This window comes from Parasteatoda tepidariorum, chromosome 6 (assembly GCF_043381705.1).
Source record: "Parasteatoda tepidariorum isolate YZ-2023 chromosome 6, CAS_Ptep_4.0, whole genome shotgun sequence".
In the NCBI taxonomy this organism is placed as follows: Eukaryota; Metazoa; Arthropoda; class Arachnida; order Araneae; family Theridiidae; genus Parasteatoda; species Parasteatoda tepidariorum.
This window is the reverse complement of record NC_092209.1, coordinates 87235287-87244602: the sequence shown is the minus strand read 5'-3', so window position 1 is coordinate 87244602 and position 9316 is coordinate 87235287.

Sequence of the window (9316 nt, the reverse complement as noted above, 5' to 3'; positions counted from 1 at the left end):
GCTCTTTATATATGTATATTAAAAAAAAAAAAATTAGAATTTTATTGTTGAAAAAAAATAGTTACAATAGTATATAATTTGCATCATGTCTTATTAACTTACTAAATTTGTAAGAGTTTCACTATGTTATAGCTCCTATGCAGTAATTTTCTTCTCAAAATTTTTAATCAAAAGAGTAAATAACATTCAAAATATTCTGCATATGTTGAATTCATAAAACATCTATCTTTTTTAATTTTTGGTAATTTTTAAATGTCCACCATTTTTTTAAGAAAATCGAATTTAAAAAGTTGGAATTTCTGCGCAACCCATTACCGTGTCTTTGGAATCTCTCTCGTTCTTCATTTCATCGAAATACTAATTTTAATTCTGCCTTAATGATGAGTATTAAGTAACTTTTTATTTAATTTCTTCTCACATAGACTAAAGATATTTATTTAACTACTCATAAAAAGGAAATTTACAACATTGTGAAGCATTAGTTTAATTATTTACAGTTTGGACGGGACCACTAAAAATTTTCATTGCAATCGAGGGTTCACTATATCATGGGTTCATTATTGTGAGTTTAGACAATGCAAATTAATTATTGTAACAAAAGATTCATTGTTGTATGATTCTGTGGGGAGATTAGTTATCGCCAATGTCAATCTTCATCTATGAGAGGGTAGTCCAGCATAGAATTGAGTTAACATGTCTAATATACTTGAGAACTGGAATTGTATTTTTGTAGTGGTAGACATACTACAGTACTTCCCCACCAGAATTATATATATGATAGAATTCGATGAACGGACAGCACTAGTGGATTCATTGCTGTTTTTTGAGAAGCCGAGAGAGCTGTTTTAAGATCACCGTACTTTTTGAGAGCTGTATTAAGTTCATGGTCGTGGTCGCTCTTGTGTTGCCATTAGCAGTCGAGTGTATACGTGTGTGATAGAGACTGAGAAGCGAGAGCGTGAGGAGGACAATATCGGAGTTGCAAGTCAAATGTTTAATGTGGGCGATCCATCGAATTAGGCGTGTTCAAATCGTAGTGGGCGTTTCTGCGAAGGAAGGCGTGTTCATATTCCGCCCCATGGTCACCAATGTAGGGATAGTACTACTGGATCGATTTTAATGAAATTTGATCTGTAGATACAATACAAACAATATAAGTAACTATACAATTCAAAAACAAATAACCATTCAAAAATTGCTATTTTGAGTATCAAAAATCAAAAGTTACATTTTTTATTTCTCATTACCTAAACCAGTCAATTATCGATTTAACTAAACCGAACCATCATTATAATTAGCCAGACAATCCTAGGATTAACTAAACTAGTCAATCCTTGGATGACCTAGGACCGATCAATTCTTGGATGACCTAGGACCGATCAATCCTAGGATTAACTGAACCAGCCTATTGGAGTAACTAAAACAGTCAATCTTAGAATTAACTAAAACAGTCAATCCTGGATCTAACCCAAGGCCGGATTTACATATAAGCTAAATAAGCTGTAGCTTGGGGCCCCCAGATCCTACTTTCCCCCCTCTATTTTTAAAGTTTTATTCGGAGCTGGGGCCCTCAGAAAGCCCAAAATGCATTTTTTTTTCTTTTTTACATTGTCGTATATAATAAATATAAATAAATGACTGAATAAAACAAAAAACTTCGTTGTCATTAGTAGGGAACATATAATCTTTCAAGCAATTTGAGTATTAACAAATTATTAATAAATGAACAATTTTATAGTTTAAAAGGTAAAAAAGTTTGTTTTTGCCCCATCATTCGATCATCAGACTGTTTAATATCTGTTTCTAAGGATCAGAATTCTCTTTTATTTTACTTTAAAATTGTACAAATGATATATTTAATGCTTTCATGTGATATGCAGCAGTTTTAAATAGCACTTTAAAATATCTAAAAAAAGGACAGAAATTGTCAGTTCAAAAAAAAAATTAACTAATACTTTAGAATAAGAATTTAAATAACTACACACGTTTGTTTTGCTATCTCACTTTATATAGCATTATTTAGAGTAGACAGTTACGTGTGGGTGTGATGATGACGTAATAAAAGGGGCATACAAAAGAAGCAAATTTCATTTCAATTAAAATCCTCAATATTATATTCTTAAACTCCTCGAAAATGTAGTAAAACAGGTACACAAATTAACTGTCGCAAACAAATTAATATTAAGTAAGAACGAAACAAAAATGATATCGAAATATGCTGAATCACTAATGAGACCGGGATGAAAGACATCGAAACCTATTTGATTGAATAGTATAACTAGAAGGTGTTTCTAAAATTCTGAAATCTATCAGGCTTTAATTTTTTTTTCTTTATCAGTAATTAAAAATAATAAATTCGTTAGATTTCAATATTGGTTCTGTTTTTTCGTTGNATAATTAAACACACTAAAATTTAACATATGTACTTAAAATAATTAAAAAGAAAGCAAAAATAATGAAGAAATATTTTCAATATAAACATCAATTAAATAATATTAGCTTACGAAATGTTCTTTTTATTTTTACAAACAGTATTAACATAACGGCCCTCACCTGCTCCAGGGAATGCTGGATTGGGTTCAAAATGACAAGGCTACGGAGTGGAATATTAGTAGTCGTAAACTCTAAATTGGGTCGGCTGTGCAATGACTGTTATAAAATAACCTAATAAATTTGGCCGGGAGAGCCTGGTTGATAGGGCATTGGACTCGTGTTCGTGAGAATGGGAGTTTGAATCCAGCCGGTAGAAGAATACCCATGTATAAAATGGTGACTGGTGCATGTTAAATCTGTCAGGGTCACAAAGTCCTCCAAGTTCTCATAACAAATAAATACCTCTGGATGCTAATCTAGCAGTTCCCTTGTCTTCTGGATTGGATTCAAAATTACGAGGCCAAGGAGTTAAATATTAGTAGTCGTAAACTCGAAGTTGGGACGGCTGTGCAATGACTGCTATAAAATAATCTAATAAATTTGGCCGGGATAGCCTGGTTGATAGGGCGTTGGTCTCGTGTTCGTGAGAATGGGAGTTTGAATCCAGCCGGCAGAAGAATACCCATGTATAAAATAGTGACTGATGCATGTTAAATCTGTCAGGGTCACAAAGTCCTCCAAGTTCTCATAACAAATAAATATCTCTGGGTACTAATCTAGCAGTTCCTTCGTCTTCTGGATTGGGTTCAAAATGACAAGGCTCTATTCTATTCTATATTCTATTCTATTCTATATTCTATTCTATTCTATATTCTATTCTATTCTATATTCTATTCTATATTCTATTCTATATTCTATTCTATATTCTATTCTATATTCTATTCTATATTCTATTCTATATTCTATTCTATATTCTATTCTATATTCTATTCTATATTCTATTCTATATTCTATTCTATATTCTATTCTATATTCTAATCTTTATATTCTATTCTATATTCTATTCTATATCTATTCCATATTCTGTTCTATATTCTATGTTCTCTTCTATTCTATATTCTAATCTTTATTCCATTCTATATTCTAATCTTTATTCCATTCTATATTCTATTCTATATTCTGTTCTATATTCTATTCTATATTCTATTCTATATTCTATTCTATATTCTATTCTATATTCTATTTTATATTCTATTTTATATTCTAAATTCTATTCCATATTCTATTGTATTCTATAGTCTATTCTATTCTATACTTTATAGTATTCTTTTCTCTATACTATATTCTATTCTATATTCTATAGAATTCTATTCTATTTTATTCTGTTCTATATCTTATTCTGTTCTATTCTATTCCATTCTATTCTATTCTTATTCTATTCTATTCTATTCTTATTCTATTCTATTCTATATTCTATTCTATATCTATTCCATTCTATTCTATTCTTATTCTATTCTATTTTCTATTCTATATTCTATTCTATATTCCATTCTATACCTATTCCATATTCTATTCTATATTCTATTTTGCATTCTATTCTATATTTTATTCCAAAATTCTATTCTTTTTTCTATTCTCCTGGAATGTCCCCTAATTTTATATTCTATATTCTATTCTATATTCTATTCTATATTCTATTCTATATTCTATTCTATATTCTAAATTCTATTCTATATTCCATTCTATATTCTATTCTATATTCTATTCTATTCTTTATTCTATTCTATATGCAATGCACCATAATCATGGGTCGAGATAGCCTGGTTGGTTGTGTGCACTGGATCCAAGAGGTCGTGGATTCGATCTTCGCCGGCCGAAAACTCCCCGTGTCGTAAATGGTGACTGTTGCAAATTAAATCTTTCGAGTCACAAAGTCCTCCGTGTTCCCATAACAAATCATACCTCTGAGAGTACTAATCCAGGAGTTTTCTTGACTTCTTGCCAAATTACAAGGCGGCGGAGTTGGACATTAATAGTCGTAAACCCAAAATTGGATCGGCTGTTCAACGGCGGTCATAAAAAAATCCGCATTGCTGAGCCGTGGTGACTCAAGGGGTAGAGCGTTCGCTTTCCAATGAGGTGAACCGGGTTTGAATCCCAGCCATGGTTGGTTGATACGAATTCCGCATCCGGATTGCACCGACCACAATGCCGACGTGAAATATCCTCAGTGGAAGACAGATCATGGGTCAGAGTCTCCTTGCCGTCAGGCTAACCGTGGGAGGTTCTCGTGGTCTTTCTCGCCATGTAGTGCAAATTCGGATTAGTTCCATCAAGAAAGTCCTCCTCGAAGGCAAAATTTCTCCCAATACTTGATCCAGGAGTTTCTTTGTCTTCTGGATTGGGTTCAAAATTACAAGGCTACGGACTTGAACATTAGAAGTCGTAAATCCAAAAATTGGGTCGACTGTTCAATAACGGTTATAAAATAAAATAAAATAAAACTTACTAAGAGGCTTTGACACTAGGTGGCTATTGGACAGACTGGTTCACTGTATTGACCCCTCCCTCCTTCCCTCTCCTCCTATTTTCAGTTATCATGATATTTCCCCCTATCTTATTATTTTTCGTATTTAATTTTCAAAAATATTTTTTTAAGTTTCCTTGACGCTTACTTTTAGAATTATGTTCAATGCAGTTTTCAGTTCCATATAGTTTCCTAACTTAAATGTTGTTAATCTATTTGAAAATCTATATATAAAGTATTAACTAACGTACTTCCTTTTCCTTTGACTATCTACTCGCTTATAGTGAAAGCATGCAAAATGTAGCCATAGGTAGAGAGTTCTACTCTACGCCTTCTGTAGCCCATTTCGATTGCCAATATAACTTTTAGAAGTAGAAAGTTGGCGTTATGCAGTCATTCATGGTAGTATGTTTGCTGTCTATTACGAACACTATCTATTCAGGATAGCAATGTGGTTTGAGCGGGCCTCAGCCTTTCATCCCTTCAGTGGGTCGATTAATGAGTACCAAGCATGCTTGGGAACTAAACACTAGGGGTTCCGTGTTCGGCTGACCACCTGACCGGAACATCTGCTTCTGCACCCCAGAACTCAAGGTCAAGAAAACTGAGATGGGCACAGTAGGCCTTGGCCCTCATTGGGCTGTCACGCAACTGAGTTTAGTTTAGAAAGGGAGATATTTGAATGGTAGTAGAATAATTTGGAGACTAACAAATCTCTATTCGTATGCCTGTGAAGGCAGAGGAGTGCGATTGTTCTTGTTTTCCAGTGACACCATCCATGTCCAAGAATTTGACTTTTGAGACACCCATACGTCAAGCCTGCTTATAGAGCTTATACATCCATTCATATATTCACAGATCGTTATTTTGACCTAAGTCAGAGCACGATCAATCTCCAATCCAGTTCCCCCAGAGGTATTGAGTTATTATGGGAACATGGAGGACTTTGCGACTCGACAGACTTAACATGCATCAGTCACCATTTACTACAAGGGAGTCTTCGGCCGGCGTGGTTCGAGCCCACGAACTCTAGGACACGGGCTCAGCGCCCTACCGACCAGGCTATCCCGGCCAATAACTAACAACTAATTAAACTATTTAAATAGCACAGAGCTTTGAATGAGTGATTGAATCTATGATTTACAGAGGTGGCCTCATAGGTGACTTTTTCATAGATGAAGGTTGACATGGTCGATAACAACTCTTCCCACTTTGGTGACCTTCGGGCGTGATGCGAACATGCCTACCTCGACAGAAACTCCTACTTTGATGTGAAAACGCCTATCTTGACAGTAACGCCCACTTCGATCTGAACACGCCTATTTTGACAGTAACGCCCACTTCGATCCGAACACGCCTATTTCGTAGGATGGTCTATATTGAACAGTTGACTTGCTACTTGTGACTGCGACATTCCTTTTCTCAAGCTCGACTTCTTAGTCTCGATCACGTACAGCGTATACACTCGACTGCTAAAGGAAACAAAGGAGCGACCACGACTGCGAACTTAATACAGCTCTCTCGATCAGCACTCAAATAGTACGACGTTCTTAATACAGTTATACCGGTTTCTCACAAAACAGCGATGGATCAACTAGTGGTATCCGTTCATCGACTTCAATCATAGACATAATTCAGGTAGGGAAGTACTGTAGTGTATTTACCACTACAAATATATAATTCCAATTCAGTCGTATATAAGACATGTTAACTCGATTCTATCGTTGGGTACCTTTTCATAGTTGACATTGTCGATAACAACTCTACCCTCACCCTCCCTTTCGTGTGAGAAAATAATCAAATGAAAATTTTTCGTTGCGAAAAATTTTAACGAGAGAAGTACCCTAAACCATCAGAAATGATTTAGAATCCTGAATTCTATTCAGTCAAATGGCGTGTCTTAGTAGTTTTGCGCGTGAGGTCAAAATCTAATGATCCAGGGTTCGGCCCTGGGGATATTTGCTGTGACAACAGCTATTATTTTCGATTTTAACATTTAATAAATTAAGTAAATAAGGTTAGAAGCATTTTTATGCTAATTATTTTTCACAATATTTATGTACAAACTAAACCATATTTTATGCATATATTATATATATTATATAAGATAATAATTTGTAATAAGATGTTAATAATTTAATAATTTAAAAAAAAAAAAACAATAATTTTCTAGTGTGTCCTCATATAATATTTACTGTAGATTTTAAGTTTTCCTTTTTTTTCTTCTTTTTTTTCTCCATTTTTGACAAAATTAGAATTTTTTTTAAAATTTTCCTTAAATGTTTCTAGATGCTTATTAGTAGTTTTCGATTTTGGCGTCCTTCACGAAAAGAGTTTCCGTACAAATATTACACAAATTTTTTTAACTGTCAACATATGATATTTATTTGTTGCGGGTTGTTTTTTTTTTTTTTCTTCTTTATCTGAAAAATTTTCCATGAAAAGTGCTTATTGGTATTTTTCAAAAGTTTGTGTCCTGATGTAAAAAAATTTCGAATGAATTTTGCATTGTTTATAAAAATTGTTTAAAGTGTCCGCTGGGTGTATTATTCCTCGGAAAGAAGAAATTTCATAAATCATTAGAAATGGCTTAGAATTCGTTTAGCCAGATGATGTAGCAGAGTAGATTAAGTGTGATTGATATTTTTTTTTTCTTGTCCTGAAGGTAGTGGCAATCAGTTTTATAATGTCGATTGTAGCAGTTAAGAGCCAGTTTTTCTAAAAAATTTGGTCAAATCAGGGAGACAGTTTTTTTTTTTACAATCCAGTGTTCTGAGGTGAAAAAGAACTTTGCATGCATCAGTACTGTTTGTGAAAAGAATGCGCTAAGATCATTTTATGACCATCGTTGAACAGACGACCCAATTTTTGGGCTTACGACTACTAATGTTCAACTACGTAGCCTTGCCATTTTGAACCTGATCCAGAAGACAAGGGAACTATCTCCTCGATCAAGTATTGAGAGAAATTTGCCTTCTTGGAGGACTTTTAGATGGAACTGCGTTACATGGAGAGGAAGACCACGAGAACATTCCACGGTTAGCCTGACGACAAGGGGACTCTAACCCATGATCCGTCTGCCACTGAGGGTATTTAACGTCAGCACTATGGTCGGTGCAAGCCGGACGATCAGCCATAGCTCGGATTCGAACTTGGTTCACCTCCTAGGAAGGCGAACGCTCTATTCCCTGAGCCATCTACTTCTTACTTACACTAACCACAAGATACTTTAAATCGAAGTTTATTCAAGATTCAAGACACTCCGAAATAAGAAGCAAAAATCTACTCGTGCCAACCATATATCTGCGAATACCTAATGAGTAGCACCATCACAAGAAAAAAAAATGACGGCTTAAAGTAGTAACAAATTGAACTTTTGAACAACTTTCGATCCAAATTTGTACGAAATTTGCTGGAAAGCAAAACCCCGTATCCGAATACAGAATTTCATTGTTATGGTTTAAATTGTTTAAAAAGTGTCATTTAGGTCTTTTATGAATTGTTTAATTTAGTACTCTCCTAAGTTCTTAAGTTAATACTCTCTCAAGTTAATAATTTCTTAAGTTAATACTGTTGCAGAAACGTAACAAAATCACTAAAAATGTTTTTCCCCAATTCGTTTCACAAAACGTGAGAGACTGTATAAGATAATAAATTATTTCAAGACATTTCTTTAAGTCGCCTTATGCATATACATAACAGCTTTATTTCCCCCAAATATTAAACTAAAATTTTGAAAAATTAGTCATATACACTCTATAACACAAAAATCGACGCACCAAGAAGGAGTTGTCTGATCGAAACGAAAATTGGTAGATAGGAAGACAATATACAGAATAGTAAACTATTAAAATTTCAGAACAATTGAATAATTTATTGCAGAGTTAGAGTAACAAGTTCAATAAGATGTTGACCCGCCTCTAGCCTGGATACAAGCTGCCACACGGCGTGGCATAGACCGATAAAGCTCCCGGGTGGTCTCTTGTGGTATTTCCTGCCAAATTCGATCCAATTGTCGAACGAGGTCATCAACATTCAGTGCCAGATGCAATCGCCTTCCCATCATATCCCAGACATGCTCTATGGGAGAGAGATCTGGTCATCTGGCAGGCCAAGGAAGAGTTTGACAAGCCTGCAGACAGTTCATAGCAACACGTGCCGTATGTGGTCTGGCATTGTCCTGCGGAAAAACCAGTCCAGGGCGCTGCTGCTAAAGGAACGGTAGCAAAACAGGTCTCAAGATGTCGTCGACGTACCGCTGTGCAGTAAGTGTACCTCTAATGACGACCAAAGGGGTCCGGCTGTCAAAGGAAATGGCACCCCAGACCATAATGCCTTGTTGAGGGCTGGTGTGGCATGCAATAGTGAAGGCAGGATCCCCCCTCTGCCCTGTGCGTGTCCAAACACGTCTTCGAT